Source organism: Arachis stenosperma, chromosome 1 (genome assembly GCF_014773155.1).
Source record: "Arachis stenosperma cultivar V10309 chromosome 1, arast.V10309.gnm1.PFL2, whole genome shotgun sequence".
Lineage (NCBI taxonomy): Eukaryota > Viridiplantae > Streptophyta > Magnoliopsida > Fabales > Fabaceae > Arachis > Arachis stenosperma.
Window position 1 is genome coordinate 30702111 of NC_080377.1, and position 18034 is coordinate 30720144.

General features: G+C 40.6%; 2 non-coding genes across 2 annotated transcripts; one reads left to right on the forward strand and one right to left on the reverse strand.

Annotated features, from left to right (window-relative positions):
- The first annotated feature begins 2322 nt into the window (after window positions 1-2322).
- On the forward strand, window positions 2323-2430 carry LOC130950966 (small nucleolar RNA R71). The gene has a single exon (XR_009073785.1). It is a non-coding gene; the product is annotated as a small nucleolar RNA R71 (small nucleolar RNA).
- An 8536-nt stretch (window positions 2431-10966) lies between these two features.
- Window positions 10967-11074, reverse strand: LOC130953474 (small nucleolar RNA R71). The gene has a single exon (XR_009075648.1). It is a non-coding gene; the product is annotated as a small nucleolar RNA R71 (small nucleolar RNA).
- Between the last annotated feature and the right edge of the window lie 6960 nt (window positions 11075-18034).

Consider the following 18034-nt stretch of genomic DNA (forward strand, 5'->3'; position numbering starts at 1 on the left):
GAGGGAAAGTGGTTTGAATTTGGATGGTGGGATAGGTGGAGTTTTATGAAGGATGGATGTGAGTGGTGAAGAGAATGGTGGGATTTGATAGGTGATTTTTTTTTTTTTGGGAAGAGGTATTGAGGTGATTGGTGAATGGGCGAAGAAGAGAGAGAGTGGTAGGGTAGGTAGGGATCCTGTGGGGTCCACAGATCTTGAGGTGTCAAGGATAGCTCATCCCTGCACCAAGTGGCATGTAAAACGCCCTTTTTGCCAATGCTGGCGTTAAACGCCAGGCTGCTGCCCTTTTCTGGCGTTAAACGCCAGTTTGGTGCCCCTTTCTGGCGTTAAACGCCAGTCTGGTGCCCCTTTCTGGCGTTAAATGCCTAGAATGGTGCCAGACTGGGCGTTAAACGCCCATCTGCTGCCCTTACTGGCATTTAAACGCCAGCAAGCTTTTCGTCCAGGGTGTGCTATTTTTCTTTTTGTTTTTCATTCTATTTTTGCTTTTTCAAATATTTTTGTGACTTCACATGATCATCAACCTATAGAAAACATAAAATAACAATGGAAAATAGATAAATATAACATTGGGTTGCCTCCCAACAAGCGCTTTTTTAACGTCAGTAGCTTGACAGAGGGCCCTCATGGATCCTCACAGATGTTCAGAGTAATATTGGAACCTCCCAACACCAAACATAGAGTTTGAATGTGGGGGTTCAACACCAAACTTAGAATTTGGTTGTGGCCTCCCAACACCAAACTTAGAATTTGACTGTGGAGGCTCTGTTTGACTCTGTTTTGAGAGAAGCTCTTCATGCTTCCTCTCCATGGTTATAGATGGATATCCTTGAGCCTTAAACACAAAGGATTATTCATTCACTTGAATGATCAATTCTCCTCTGTCAACATCAATCACAACCTTTGCTGTGGCTAGGAAGGGTCTGCCAAGGATGATGGATTCATCCATGCACTTCCCAGTCTCTAGGATTATGAAATCAGCAGGGATGTAATGGTCTTTAACCTTTACCAGAACATCCTCTACAAGTCCATAAGCTTGTTTTCTTGAATTATCTGCCATCTCTATTGAGATTCTTGCAGCTTGTACCTCAAAGATCCCTAGCTTCTCCATTACAGAGAGAGGCATGAGGTTTATGCTTGACCCTAGGTCACACAGAGCCTTCTCGAAGGTCATGGTGCCTAATGTACAACGTATTGAGAACTTCCCAGGGTTCTATCTCTTATGAGGTAATCTCTGCCTAGTCAAGTCATCCAGTTCTTTGGTGAGCAAAGGGGGTTCGTCCTCCCAAGTCTCATTACCAAATAACTTGTCATTTAGCTTCATGATTGCTCCAAGGTACCTAGCAACTTGATCTTCAGTGACATCTTTGTCCTCTTCAGAGGAAGAATACTCATCAGAGCTCATGAATGGCAGAAGTAAATCTAATGAAATCTCTATGGTCTCAGTGTGAGCCTTAGATTCCCACGGTTCCTCATTAGGGAACTCATTGGAGGCCAGTGGACGTCCATTGAGGTCTTCCTCAGTGGCGATCACTGCCTCTTCCTCCTCTCCAAATTTGGCCATGTTGATGGCCTTACACTCTCCTTTTGGATTCTCTTCTGTATTGCTTGGAAGAGTACTAGGATGGAGTTCAGTAACTTTCTTACTCAGCTGACCCACTTGTGCTTCCAAGCTTCTAATGGAGGACCTTATTTCAGTCATGAAACTTTGAGTGGTTTTGATTAGATCAGAGACCATGGTTGCTAAGTCAGAGTGGCTATGCTTAGAATTCTCTGTCTGTTGCTGAGAAGATGATGGAAAAGGCTTGCCATTACTAACCTGTTTCTTCCACCATTATTGTTGTTGAAACCTTGTTGAGGTCTCTGTTGATCCTTCCATGAGAGATTTGGATGATTTCTCCATGAAGGATTATAGGTGCTTCCATAGGGTTCTTCCATGTAATTCACCTCTTCCATTGATGGGTTCTCAGGATCATAAGCTTCTTCTTCAGATGAAGCGTCCTTAGTACTGCCTGGTGCAGCTTGCATTCCAGACAGACTTTGAGAAATCATATTGACTTGCTGAGTCAATATTTTGTTCTGAGCCAATATGGCATTCAGAGTATCAATCTCAAGAACTTCTTTCTTCTGATTCGTCCCATTGTTCACAGGATTCCTTTCAGAAGTGTACATGAATTGGTTATTTGCAACCATTTCAATGAGTTATTGAGCTTCTGTAGGCGTCTTCTTTAGATGAAGAGATCCTCCAGCAGAGCTGTCCAATGACATCTTGGACAATTCAGACAGACCATCATAGAAGATACCTATGATGCTCCATTCATAAAGCATGTCATAAGGACACTTTCTAATCAATTGTTTGTATCTTTCCCAAGCTTCATAGAGGGATTCACCTTCCTTCTCTCTGAAGGTTTGGACTTCTACTCTAAGCTTACTTAATTTTTGAGATGGAAAGAACTTTGCCAAGAAGGCATTGACTAGCTTTTCCCAAGAGTTCAGGCTTTCTTTAGGTTGTGAGTCCAACCATATCCTAGCTTTGTCTCTTACAGCAAAAGGGAATAGCATAAGTCTGTAGACCTCAGGGTCAACCCCATTGGTCTTGACAGTGTCACAGATTTGTAAGAATTCAGCTAAAAACTGATGTGGATCTTCCAATGGAAGTCCATGGAACTTGCAATTCTGTTGCATTAGAGAAACTAATTGAGGCTTAAGCTCAAAGTTGTTTGCTCCAATGGCAGGGATAGAGATGCTTCTCCCATAGAAGTCGGGAGTAGGTGCAGTAAAGTCACCCAGCACCTTCCTTGCATTGTTGGCATTGTTGTTGTTTTCGGCTGCCATGTCTTCTTCTTGTTTGAAGATTTCTGTTAGGTCCTCTACAGAGAGTAGTGCTTTAGCTTCTCTTAGCTTTCGCTTCAAGGTCCTTTCAGGTTCAGGGTCAGCCTCAACAAGAATGCTTTTGTCTTTGCTCCTGCTCATATGAAAGAGAAGAGAACAAGAAAATATGGAATCCTCTATGTCACAGTATAGAGATTCCTTGAGATGTCAGAGGAAAAGAAGAATAGAAGGAGGAGGTAGAAGAAGAAGAATTCGAACTTATCAAGAGAGATAGAGTTCGAATTGTTGATAGTGGAGGAGTGTTAGTCCTTAAATAGAAGGATGTGAGAAGAGGGGAAGAATTTTCGAAAATAAATTAAAAGATTTTGAAGAAATTTTGAAAAATTGAAGAATTATTTTCAAAAATTAAAGTTGGGAAAGAAATAAAGTGATTTTTGAAAAAGATTGAAAATTATTTGGAAAAAGATGTGATTAAGAAGATATGATTGAAGAGTTATGATTTTAAAAAGATATGATTGAAAAGATATGATTGAGAAATAATTTAAAAAGATTTGATTTTTAAAATTAATGACTTGGCTAACAAGAAATTTAAAGGATATGATTCAAACATTAAACCTTTCTTAACAGAAAAGGCAACATACTTGAAATGTTGAATCAAATCATTAATTGTAGGCAAGTATTTTTGAGAATGGAAAGAAATTGATTTTGAAAATATATGATTGAAAAGATATGGTTTAAAAAAGATTTGATTTTGAAAAATTATGAAAACTTAAAAAAAAATTGAATTAAAAACAAAATCTTCCCTTTTGTATCATCCTGGCGTTAAAAGCCCAGAATGGCATCCATTCTGGCGTTTAACGCCCAAAATGCTACCCTTTTGGGCATTAAACGGCCAGCCAGGTACCCTGGCTGGCGTTTAAACGCCAGTTTTCCTTCTTCACTGGGCGTTTTGAACGCCCAGCTTTTTTTGTGTAATTCCTCTGCTGCATGTTCTGAATCTTCAATTCTCTGTATTATTAACTTGAAAAGACACAAATTAAAAAAAATTTTGAATTTTTAATGATGAGGCATAATCAAAATGCAACTAAAATCAAATAAACAATGCATGCAAGACACCAAACTTAGAAGTTTGTATACTATTGACACTAACAAATTGAGAATGAATATGAGAAACAACAAAACACTCAAGACAAGAGAATTTAAAGATCAGAGCAAGGAAATCATCAAGAACAACTTGAAGATCAATGAAGAACATAATGCATGTAATTTTCAAAAATTAGAAGAATAAAGACATGCAATTGACACCAAACATAAAATTAGACACTAGACTCAAACAAGAAACATAAAAATATTTTTGATTTAAAGATTTTATAAATTTTTTGTGCTTTTTCGAAAATTGAGTGGAAAAGAAAAACAAGGGTTCAAAATTCTTAATGAGAATTCCAGGAATCATTGCAATGCTAGTCTAAGACTCCAGTCCAGGAATTAGACATGGCTTCACAGCCAGCCAAGCTTTCAGTGAAAGCTCCGGTCCAAAACACTAGACATGGCCAATGGCTAGCCAAGCTTCAGCAGATCATTGCTCACAACAGCAAAATTGATAGAAATCAACAAGCTCTTGTGATGATAAGTTGAAATTAAACCTCGGTCCAAAAGATTAGACATGGCTTCACGCCAGCCATACTTCAACAAATCATCATGAAACTCTAGAATCCATTCTTAAAAACTCTGAAGAATAAAATAGAAATATTTTTTTGTATTTTTGAAAAGTAAAAAGCTTAAACATAAAATAAAATTACCTAATCTAAGCAACAAGATGAACCGTCAGTTGTCCAAACTCGAACAATCCCCGGCAACGGCGCCAAAAACTTGGTGCACGAAATTGTGATCATCAATGGCGCCATCAACATGGTACGCTCAATTGCAATCTCAACTCTTTATCACAACTTCGCATAACTAACTAGCAAGTGCACTGGGTCGTCCAAGTAATAAACCTTACGCGAGTAAGGGTCGATCCCACGGAGATTGTTGGTATGAAGCAAGCTATGGTCATCTTGTAATCTCAGTCAGGCGAATTCAAATGGTTATGGAGGATTAATGATTAAAAGATAAATAAAACATAAAATAAAAAGATAGAGATACTTATGTAATTCATTGGTGAGAATTTCAGATAAGCGTATGGAGATGCTTTGTCCCTTCCGTCTCTCTGCTTTCCTACTGTCTTCAACCAATCCTTCTTACTCCTTTCCATGGCAAGCTGTATGTTGGGCATCACCGTTGTCAATGGCTACAGTCCCGTCCTCTCAGTGAAAATGTTCAACGCGCTCTATCACAGCACGGCTATTCATCTGTCGGTTCTCGATCATGTCGGAATAGAATCCAATGATTCTTTTGCATCTGTCACTAACGCCCCACAATCGCGAGTTTGAAGCTCGTCACAGTCATTCAATCCCTGAATCCTACTCAGAATACCATAGACAAGGTTTAGACCTTCCGGATTCTCAAGAATGGCCGCCAATGGATTCTAGCTTATACCACGAAGATTCTGATTAAGGAATCCAAGATATATCCACTCAATCTAAGGTAGAACGGAGGTGGTTGTCAGGCACACGTTCATAGGTGAGAATGATGATGAGTGTCACCGATCATCACATTCATCAAGTTGAGGAACAAGTGATATCTTAGAACAAGAATAAGCTGAATTGAATAGAAGAACAATAGTAATTGCATTAATACTCGAGGTACAGCAGAGCTCCACACCTTAATCTATGGTGTGTAGAAACTCTGCCGTTGAAAATACATAAGAACAAGGTCTAGGCATGGCCGAATGGCCAGCCTCCCAAAGAAGGTTCAATCATAAAAACATGATCAAAAGATGATCTGAAGATTGAAAGATCCTCCTAATACAATAGCAAAAGGTCCTATTTATAGAGAACTAGTAGCCTAGGGTTTACAAAAATGAGTAAATGACGTAAAAATCCACTTCCGGGCCCACTTGGTGTGTGCTTGGGCTGAGCATTGATGCTTTCATGTGTAGAGACTTTTCTTGGAGTTAAACGCCAGCTTTTGTGCCAGTTTGGGCGTTTAACTCCCACTTTTGTGCCAGTTCCGGCGTTTAACACCGGGAATTCTGAAGCTGACTTGGAACGCCTGTTTGGGCCATCAAATCTCGGGCAAAGTATGAACTATTATATATTGCTGGAAATCCCTGGATGTCTACTTTCCAACGCAATTAAGAGCGCGCCAATTGGGCTTATGTAGCTCCAGAAAATCTACTTCGAGTACAAGGAGGTCAGAATCCAACAGCATCTGCAGCCCTTTTCAGCCTCTGAATCAGATTTTTGCTTAGGTCCCTCAATTTCAGCCAGAAAATACCTGAAATCAGAGAAAAACACACAAACTCATAGTAAAGTCCAGAAAAGTGAATTTTAAATAAAAACTAACTAAAACATACTAAAAGCATACTAAAAACAATGCTAAAAAGCGTATAAATTATCCGCTCATCAGGGTAAAAGGAAGAGTAATATTCATTTGACTAAAAAAGAAGTCATATGCATAGAAAAAGGGGCGCTCTCCAGCAATCCGGGTAGAAAAGCAAACCCTTTCATCAGAAGTCGGAGATACGAGCTCATAATTCTTCTCGTCACTACTGTTGCTACAAATACTATGAAATTGCCAAAGTTGCTGACAAAACTCGGAGTCAACCAACGAGACGCATAAGAGGACCACAGAATCCACCCAATCGGCCATGCCCTCAGGGACCTGGGAAGACGTCTCAACAATATTTTTGCGAGAAGACATGGTTAACAAGTCCTACAAGAAGAAAAGAAGACTGGATTACTCAAAAAACACCTTGAAACACTAATTGAACAACTCGGGCATAAACGGAGGCAACTCACAAAACTAAAGCATATAAGTGTCAAAGAAACCAGGTAAAAGCAACAAAAGGAAACCCCAGGACCCAATCCAAAAGGTTCCAGGGGCATCCTTTGGAGGCAGAAAAAAGATTCAGGAAAGCCTACAAGCCTACATCTTTACACGTCCCAACAAAAAGCAAATAAAGTCATCAAAATAAGCGTTGATAGAAATTACAACTTCAGTCCACCCAACAGTAAGAACATGCCAAACGGAAAAATATATAAAGGCGCAATCTTTTCTTCAAAAATCAAATGAATTAGGCAACAACATGCAAAAGCCTTAGGAAGCTTCAACTGCCAAGGGAACATCAGAGAAGAAAAAGCCAGAAATCACAGCAACAAAAAATACAGAAAAGTAAAAAGGTTCAAACTTTCCCAAATATACACTCAAACAAAAACCCTACTGTACCAGGAAGTAGAACAATGCAAGCAAAAAAGAGAAGATGAACCAACCTGAAAAAAGAGAAGCGCGCGGAGAGCGAAGACGAAGAGATCAGGAGTTGCCGTCGAAAGAAAAAAGAGCACCCACGATCGCCAAACAATGTCACAAAGAAAAACGCGAAAGGGCAGATGATGAGCGGATAATTTGTACGCTTTTTGGCATTGTTTTTAGTATGTTTTTAGTAGTTTGAGTTGAGTTTTTAGTATATTTCTATTAGTTTTTAGTTAAAATTCACTTTTCTGGACTTTACTATGAGTTTGTGTGTTTTTCTGTGATTTCAGATATTTTCTGGCTGAAATTGAGGGATCTAAGCAAAAATCTGATTCAGAGACTGAAAAGGACTGCAGATGCTGTTGGATTCTGACCTCCCTGCACTCGAAGTGGATTTTCTGGAGCTACAGAAGCCCAATTGGCGCGCTCTTAACGGCGTTGGAAAGTAGACATCCTGGGCTTTTCAGCAATGCATGATAGTCCATACTTTGCCCAAGATTTGATGGCCCAAACCGGCGTTCAAAGTCACCCTCAGAATTCCCAGCGTTAAACGCCGGAACTGGCACTAAAATGGGAGTTAAACGCCCAAACTGGCACAAAAGCTGGCGTTTAACTCCAAGAAGAGTCTCTACACGAAAAATGCTTCATTGCTCAGCCCAAGCACACAACAAGTGGGCCCGGAAGTGGATTTTTATGTCATTTACTCATCTCTGTACACCCTAGGCTACTAGTTCTCTATATATAGGACCTTTTACTATTGTATTTTAATCATCTGATCTTTAATCTTCTGATCTTTAGAATCTCTTGTTCTTTAGATCTTTTGATCACTTTGGGAGGCTGGCCATTCGGCCATGCCTAGACCTTGTTCTTATGTATTTTCAACGGTGGAGTTTCTACACACCATAGATTAAGGTGTGGAGCTCTGCTGTACCTCGAGTATTAATGCAATTACTATTGTTCTTCTATTCAATTCCGCTTGTTCTTTGTCCAAGATATCACTTGTTCTTCAACTTGATGAATGTGATGATCCGTGACACTCATCATCATTCTCACTCATGAACAAAGTGACTGACAACCACTCCTGTTCTACAAGCATACGAGGCTCTAGTGTTTATCTCTTGGATTCCTGATACACGATGCATGGTTGATCGCCTGACAACCGAGTGCTCGCCTGACAAACGAGCCAGCCATTCCGTGAGATCAGAGTCTTCGTGGTATAGGCAAGAACTGATGGCGGCATTCAAGAGAATCCGGAAGGTCTAACCTTGTCTGTGGTATTCTGAGTAGGATTCAATGATTGAATGACTGTGACGTGCTTCAAACTCCTGAAGGCGGGGCGTTAGTGACAGACGCAAAAGAATCACTGGATTCTATTCCAGCCTGATTGAGAACCGACAGATGGATAGCCGTGCCGTGACAGGGTGCGTTGAACATTTCCAATGAGAGGATGGGAGGTAGCCATTGACAACGGTGAAACCCTTGCATAAGCTTGCCATGGAAAGGAGTAAGAACGATTGGATGAAGACAGTAGGAAAGCAGAGAGATAGAAGGGAAAGCATCTTCATACGCTTATCTGAAGCTCTCACCAATGATATACATAAGTATCTCTATCTTTATCTTTATGTTTTATTCATCATCTATACCCATTTGAGTCTGCCTGACTGAGATTTACAAGGTGACCATAGCTTGCTTCATACCAACAATCTCCGTGGGATCGACCCTTACTCGCGTAAGGTTTATTACTTGGACGACCCAGTGCACTTGCTGGTTAGTTGTGCAAAGTTGTGTAGTGATCACAATTTCGCGCACCAAGTTTTTGGCGCCGTTGCCGGGGATTGTTTTGAGTATGGACAACTGACGGTTCATCTTGTTGCTTAGATTAGGTATTTTTCTTCAGAGTTCTTGAGAATAAATTCTAGTATTTCATGATGATCTATTGAAGTCTGGCTGGTTGAGAAGCCATGTCTAATCTTATTGGACCAAGGTTTCAACTTATCATCACAAGAGCTTGTTGATTTCTATCAATCTTGCTATTGGAGCAATGATCTGCTAAGGCTTGGCTGGCCATTGGCCATGTCTAGTGTTTTGGACCGAAGCTTTCTTTGAAAGCTTGGCTGGCTATGAAGCCATGTCTAATTCCTGGACCGGAGTCTTAGACTAACATTGCAATGATTCCTGGAATCCAAATTGAGAATTCTGAACTTTTATTTTCTAGTTTCATATAATTTTCGAAAAAGCACAAAAAAATTTATAAAAATCATAAAAACCAAAAATATTTTATGTTTCTTGTTTGAAGTCTAGTGTCTTATTTTAAGTTTGGTGTCTTGCATGCCTTGTTTATTTGATCTTGGTTCTATTTTCAAGTCAATAGTACAGGGAACTGAAGATTCAGAACATGCAGCAGAGGAATTACACAGAAAAAGCTGGGCGTTCAAAACGCCCAGTGAAGAAGGACAGACTGGCGTTTAAACGCCAGCCAGGGTACCTGGTTGGGCGTTTAACGCCCAAAAAGGTAGCGCATTGGGCGTTAAACGCCAGAATGTGCACCATTCTGGGCGTTTAACGCCAGGATGGCACAAGGGGGAGGATTTTGTTTTCAAAATCAATTTTTTTTCAAATTTTCAAAGTTTTTCAAAATCAAATCTTTTTCAAATCATATCTTTTCAATCAAATGTTTTCAAAATTAATTTCTTTCCTTTTACTTACTAACAACTAATGATTTGATTGAACATTTTAAGTATGTTGCCTTTTCTGTTGAGAAAGGTTTAATGTTTGAATCATATCTTTTCTTGTTAGGCAAGTCATTAATTTTTAAAATCAAATATTTTTAAAATTGTTTTCAAATCATATCTTTTCAATCATATCTTTAAAAGCATAATTTTTTATCATATCTTTTTAATCACATCTTTTTCAAAACAATTTTTAATCATATCTTTTTTATTTCTAATTTCAAAATCTTTTTCAAAAATTACTTGATTTCTTTTCCACTCTTGATTTTCGAAAATCATTTAGAGTTTCTCAAAAATGTTTTCAAAATATTTCACTTGATTTTCGAAAATTTCTTCCTCTCTTCCCACATCCTTCTATTTATGGAGTACCACTCCTTCTCAATGCACAATTCGAACTATATCTAATTAAGTTCGAATTCTCTACTTCTTCCATTTTTCTGTTCCTCTGACACCTCAAGGAATCTCTATACTGTGACATAGAGGATTCCACACTTTCTTGTTCTCTTCTCTTTCATATGAGCAGGAACAAAGACAAAGGCATTCTTGTTGAAGCTGACCCTGAACCTGAAAGGACCTTGAAGCGAAAGCTAAGAGAAGCTAAGGCACAACTCTCTGTAAAGGACCTGACAGAAATCTTCAAAGAAGAAGAAACCATGGCAGCCGAAAACAACAACAACAACAATGCAAGGAAGGTGCTGGGTGACTTTACTGCACCTACTCCCGACTTCTATGGGAGAAGCATCTCTATCCCTGCCATTGGAGCAAACAACTTTGAGCTTAAGCCTCAATTAGTTTCTCTAATGCAACAGAATTGCAAGTTCCATGGACTTCCATTGGAAGATCCTCATCAGTTCTTAGCTGAATTCTTGCAAATCTGTGACATTGTCAAGACTAATGGGGTTGACCCTGAGGTCTACAGACTTATGCTATTCCCTTTTGCTGTAAGAGACAGAGCTAGGACATGGTTGGACTCACAACCTAAAGAAAGCCTGGACTCTTGGGAAAAGCTAGTCAATGCCTTCTTGGTAAAGTTCTTTCCACCTCAAAAATTGAGTAAGCTTAGAGTGGAAGTCCAAACCTTCAGACAGAAGGATGGAGAATCCCTCTATGAAGCTTGGGAAAGATACAGACAATTAATCAGAAAATGTCCATTTGACATGCTTTCTGAATGGAGCATCATAGGTATTTTCTATGATGGTCTCTCTGAACTGTCCAAGATGTCTTTGGATAGCTCGGCTGGAGGATCTCTTCATCTGAAGAAGACGCCTACAGAAGCTCAAGAGCTAATTGAAATGGTTGCAAATAACCAATTCATGTACACTTCTGAAAGAAATCCTGTGAACAATGGGACTAATCAGAAGAAAGGAGTTCTTGAGATTGATACTCTGAATGCCATTCTGGCTCAGAACAAAATATTGACTCAACAAGTCAATTTGATTTCTCAAAGTCTGTCTGGAATGCAAAATGCACCAAGCAGTACTAAGGATGCTTCATCTGAGGAAGAAGCTTATGATCCTGAGAACCCTTCAATGGAAGAGGTGAATTACCTAGGAGAACCCTATGGAAACACCTACAATTCTTCATGGAGAAATCACCCAAATTTCTCATGGAAGAATCAAGAGAGACCTCAACAAGGTTTCAACAACAATAATGGTGGAAGGAATAGGTTTAGCAATGGCAAGCCTTTTCCATCATCTTCTCAGCAACAGACAGAGAATTCTAAGCAAAACACCTCTGACTTAGCAACCATGGTCTCTGATCTAATCAAAACCACTCAAAGTTTCATGACTGAAACAAGGTCCTCCATTAGGAATTTGGAGGCACAAGTGGGACAGCTGAGCAAGAAAGTTACTGAACTCCCTCCAAGTACTCTCCCAAGCAACACAGAAGAAAATCCAAAAGGAGAATGCAAGGCCATCAACATGGCCGAATTTGGAGAGGAAGGAGAGGAAGTGAACGCCACTGAGGAAGACCTCAATGGGCGTGCACTGACCTCCACTGAGTTCCCCAATGAGGAACCATGGGAATCTGAGACTCAAAATGAGGCCATAGAAATTCCATTGGACTTACTTCTGCCTTTCATGAGCTCTGATGAGTATTCTTCCTCTGAAGAGGATGAGTATGTCACTGAAGAGCAAGTTGCTAAATATCTTGGAGCAATCATGAAGCTAAATGACAAGTTATTTGGAAATGAGACTTGGGAGGATGAACCCCCTTTGCTCACCAAAGAAATGGATGACTTGTCTAGGCAGAAATTACTTCAAAAGAGACAAGATCCTGGGAAGTTTTCTATACCTTGCACCATAGGCACCATGACCTTCAAGAAGGCTCTGTGTGACTTAGGGTCAAGTGTAAACCTCATGCCTCTCTCTGTAATGGAGAAGCTAGGGATCTTTGAGGTACAAGCTGCAAGAATCTCACTAGAGATGGCAGACAACTCAAGAAAACAAGCTTATGGACTTGTAGAGGATGTTTTGGTGAAAATTGAAGACCATTACATCCCTGCTGATTTCATAGTCCTAGAGACTGGGAAGTGCATGGATGAAACCATCATCCTTGGCAGACCCTTCCTAGCCACAGCAAAGACTGTGATTGATGTTGATAGAGGTGAACTGATCATTCAAGTGAATGAAGAATCCTTTGTGTTTAAGGCTCAAGGATATCCCTCTGTCACCATGGAGAGGAAGCATGAAGAGCTTCTCTCAACTCAGAGTCAAACAGAGCCCCCACAGTCAAACTCTAAGTTTAGTGTTGGGAGGCCACAACCAAACTCTAAGTTTGGTGTTGAACCCCCACATTCAAACTCTAAGTTTGGTGTTGGGAAGTTCCAACATTGCTCTGAGTATCTGTGAGGCTCCATGAGAGCCCTCTGTCAAGCTACTGACATTAAAGAAGCGCTTGTTGGGAGGCAACCCAATGTTATATTTTATCTATTTTCTTTTGTTATTTTATGTTTTTTGTAGGTTGATGATCATGAGAAGTAGCAAATTCAATTGAAAAAGCAAAAACAGAATGAAAAACAGGAAGAAAAATAGCACACCCTGGAGGAAGAACCTACTGGCGTTTAAACGCCAGTAAGGCTAGCAGTTGGGCGTTTAACGCCCAGTCTGGCACCATTCTGGGCATTTAACGCCAGAAAGGGGCACCAGACTGGCGTTAAACGCCAGTAAAGGGCAAGAACCTGGCGTTAAACGCCAGAAATGGGCACCAGCCCGGCGTTTAACGCCAGATTTGGCACAAAATGCATTTTTGCATGCCATTTGGTGCAGGGATGACTTTTCCTTGATACCTCAGGATCTGTGGACCCCACAGGATCCCCACCAACCCCACCACTCTCTCTCTTCTTCTTCACCCATTCACCAATCACCTCAACACCTCTTCCCCAAAAACCCTTCACCTATCAAATCCCATCTCTCTCTTCACCACTCACATCCATCCTTCATAAAACCCCACCTACCTCACCTTTCAAATTCAAACCACTTTCCCTCCCAAACCCACCCATACATGACCGAACCATGACCCCCCTCTCTCCTATATAAACCCTTCTTCACCCCTTCATTTTCACACAACCTAAACACCACTTCTCCCCCTCTTTGGCCGAACACAAAGCCATTTCCATCTCCTCCATTTTCTTCTTCTTCTACTCTCTTCTTTTTTCTTTTGCTCGAGGACGAGCAAACCTTTTAAGTTTGGTGTGGTAAAAGCATTGCTTTTTGTTTTTCCATAACCATTTATGGCATCCAAGGCCGGAGAAACCTCTAAAAAGAGGAAAGGGAAGGCAAAAGCTTCCACCTCCGAGTCATGGGAGATGGAGAGATTCATCTCAAGGGTGCATCAAGACCACTTCTATGAAGTTGTGGCCTTAAAGAAGGTGATCCCCGAGGTCCCTTTTTCACTCAAAAAGAGTGAATATCCGGAGACCCGACATGAGATCCGAAGAAGAGGTTGGGAAGTTCTCACCAACCCCATTCAACAAGTCGGAATCTTAATGGTTCAAGAGTTCTATACCAATGCATGGATCACCAAGAACCATGATCAAAGTGTGAACCCGGATCCAAAGAATTGGCTTACTATGGTTCGGGGGAAATACTTGGATTTTAGTCCGGAAAATGTGAGGTTGGCATTCAACTTGCCTATGATGCAAGGAGATGAACATCCTTACACTAGAAGGGTCAACTTTGATCAAAGGTTGGACCAAGTCCTCACTGACATTTGTGAAGAGGGCGCCCAATGGAAGAGAGATTCAAGAGGGAAGCCGGTTCAATTAAGAAGGCATGACCTCAAACCCGTGGCTAGAGGATGGTTGGAGTTTATCCAACGCTCAATCATTCCCACTAGCAACCGGTCCGAAGTTACTCTAGACCGGGCCATCATGATCCATAGCATCATGATAGGAGAAAAAGTGGAAGTTCATGAGGTTATAGCCCAAGAACTCTATAAGGTGGCAGACAAGTCCTCTACCTTAGCAAGGTTAGCCTTTCCTCATCTCATTTGTCACCTCTGTTATTCAGTTGGAGTTGACATAGAGGGAGACATCCTCATTGATAAGGACAAGCCCATCACTAAGAAAAGGATGGAGCAAACAAAAGACCCCTCTCATCATGAGATCCCTGAGATACCTCAAGGGATGCACTTTCCTCCACAAGACTATTGGGAGCAAATTAACACCTCCCTAAGAGAATTGAGTTCCAACATGGGACAACTAAGGGTGGAACACCAAGAACATTCCATCCTCCTCCATGAAATTAGAGAAGATCAAAGAATCATGAGAGAGGAGCAACAAAGACAAGGAAGAGACATTGAGGAGCTCAAGCACTCCATAAGACCTTCAAGAGGAAGAACAAGCCGCCATCACTAAGGTGGACCCGTTCTTTAATCTCCTTGTTCTTTATTTTCTTGTTTTTCGAAAATTTATGCTTTATGTTTGTCCATGTTTGTGTCTTATGATCATTAGTGTCTTAGTGTCTATGCCTTAAAGTTATGAATGTCCTATGAATCCATCACCTTTCTTAAATAAACAATGTTCTTAATGGAAAAAGAAAAGAATTGCATGAATTTTAAATTTTATAACAGTTTAATTATTTTGATGTGGTGGCAACACTTTTGTTTTCTGAATGTATGCTTAAACAGTGCATATGTCTTTTGAATTTGTGGTTCATGAATGTTGGCTCTTGAAAGAATGATGAAAAAGGAGACATGTTACTGAGGATCTGAAAAATCATAAAAATGATTCTTTAAGCAAGAAAAAGCAGTGAATACAAAAAAAAAGAGAAAAACGAAAAAAAAAGGGAAAAAAGAAAACGAAAAAAAAAAAGAAAAAGAAAAGAAAAAGAAAGAAATAAAGCTGTGATCCAAGGCAAAAAGAGTGTGCTTAAGAACCCTGGACACCTCTAATTGGGGACTCTAGCAAAGCTGAGTCACAATCTGAAAAGGTTCACCCAATTATGTGTCTGTGGCATGTATGTATCCGGTGGTAATACTGGAAGACAGAGTGCTTTGGGCCACGGCCAAGACTCAATAAGTAGCTGTGTTCAAGAATCATCATACTTAACTAGGAGAATCAATGACACTATCTGGATTCTGAGTTCCTAAAGAAACCAATCATTCTGAATTTCAAAGGATAGAGTGAGATGCCAAAACTGTTCAGAGGCAAAAAGCTAAAAGCCCCGCTCATCTAATTAATACTGATCTTCATAGATGTTTTTGGGGTTCATTGCATATTCTCTTCTTTTTATCTTATTTTATTTTCAGTTGCTTGAGGACAAGCAACAATTTAAGTTTGGTGTTGTGATGAGCGGATAATTTGTACGCTTTTTGGCATTGTTTGTAGTATGTTTTTAGTAGTTTGAGTTGAGTTTTTAGTATATTTCTATTAGTTTTTAGTTAAAATTCACTTTTCTGGACTTTACTATGAGTTTGTGTGTTTTTCTGTGATTTCAGGTATTTTCTGGCTGAAATTGAGGGATCTGAGCAAAAATCTGATTCAGAGACTGAAAAGGACTGCAGATGCTGTTGGATTCTGACCTCCCTGCACTCGAAGTGGATTTTCTGGAGCTACAGAAGCCCAATTGGCGCTCTCTCAACGGCGTTGGAAAGTAGACATTCTGGGCTTTCCAGCAATATATGATAGTCTATACTTTGCCCAAGATTTGATGACCCAAACCGGCGTTCAAAGTCACCCTCAGAATTCCCAGCGTTAAACGCCGGAACTGGCACCAAAATGGGAGTTAAACGCCCAAACTGGCACAAAAGCTGGCGTTTAACTCCAAGAAGAGTCTCTACACGAAAAATGCTTCATTTCTCAGCCCAAGCACACAACAAGTGGGCCCGGAAGTGGATTTTTATGTCATTTACTCATCTCTGTACACCCTAGGCTACTAGTTCTCTATATATAGGACCTTTTACTATTGTATTTTAATCATCTGATCTTTAATCTTCTGATCTTTAGAATCTCTTGTTCTTTAGATCTTTTGATCACTTTGGGAGGCTGGCCATTCGGCCATGCCTAGACCTTGTTCTTATGTATTTTCAACGGTGGAGTTTCTACACACCATAGATTAAGGTGTGGAGCTCTGCTGTACCTCGAGTATTAATGCAATTACTATTGTTCTTCTATTCAATTCCGCTTGTTCTTTGTCCAAGATATCACTTGTTCTTCAACTTGATGAATGTGATGATCCGTGACACTCATCATCATTCTCACTCATGAACAAAGTGACTGACAACCACTCCTGTTCTACAAGCATACGAGGCTCTAGTGTTTATCTCTTGGATTCCTGATACACGATGCATGGTTGATCGCCTGACAACCGAGTGCTCGCCTGACAAACGAGCCAGCCATTCCGTGAGATCAGAGTCTTCGTGGTATAGGCAAGAACTGATGGCGGCATTCAAGAGAATCCGGAAGGTCTAACCTTGTCTGTGGTATTCTGAGTAGGATTCAATGATTGAATGACTGTGACGTGCTTCAAACTCCTGAAGGCGGGGCGTTAGTGACAGACGCAAAAGAATCACTGGATTCTATTCCGGCCTGATTGAGAACCGACAGATGGATAGCCGTGCCATGACAGGGTGCGTTGAACATTTCCAATGAGAGGATGGGAGGTAGCCATTGACAACGGTGAAACCCTTGCATAAGCTTGCCATGGAAAGGAGTAAGAAGGATTGGATGAAGACAGTAGGAAAGCAGAGAGATGGAAGGGAAAGCATCTTCATACGCTTATCTGAAGCTCTCACCAATGATATACATAAGTATCTCTATCTTTATCTTTATGTTTTATTCATCATCTATACCCATTTGAGTCTGCCTGACTGAGATTTACAAGGTGACCATAGCTTGCTTCATACCAACAATCTCCGTGGGATCGACCCTTACTCGCGTAAGGTTTATTACTTGGACGACCCAGTGCACTTGCTGGTTAGTTGTGCAAAGTTGTGTAGTGATCACAATTTCGCGCACCAGCAGACGACAGACGAAAACAACAAAAGTGAGGAAGAAAAGGGGAAGTTACAAAAAGGAGAAAAAAAACCGTCTCCGTGTGTGAAGTTCAAAATAAAAGAAGCAAGAGAAATGGGGCATTCAAAACCAATTAATGGGGGGTATTAAAAACCCTCGCACATTCCCAAGGCCAGGGCACTAACGCAAAAGCGCGCGCTTTCAGAGGAAACGGAACAGAAACGTTCCGTATTCAAAAAAGGAGAACTCTACAAAAAAGAAATCGACAAAATGCTTGAGTTCGGCTTCACCAAAGAAGGATCGAAGTCCTAAAACTAAAGACTCGACCTCAAAAAGGAAGACCGAGCTCGAGCAGGGGCACTGTTCATACCCTGGGTCGAGCTGTCCGACCCGGGATGTTCTACAGACAAAGCGACCGACCTCTTCAGGTCAGGATGACCCGACCTCTTCTCAAAGAGCTCGGCCAAGTCACAGGAAAGCCCAACAAAGGGCCCAAATAGAGGAACAGGTCCCAAATCCAAGGGCAGCCCAAGCCCGTAGAGATAAAGGCGGTTCCCTTGAAAGATAAGATGACCTCACTTGAAGATAAGATAAAGATAAGATAAAGATAACTAACTTATCTTATCTAAGAAGGTCATTCTACGCCATTATAAATACACTGGAGCAC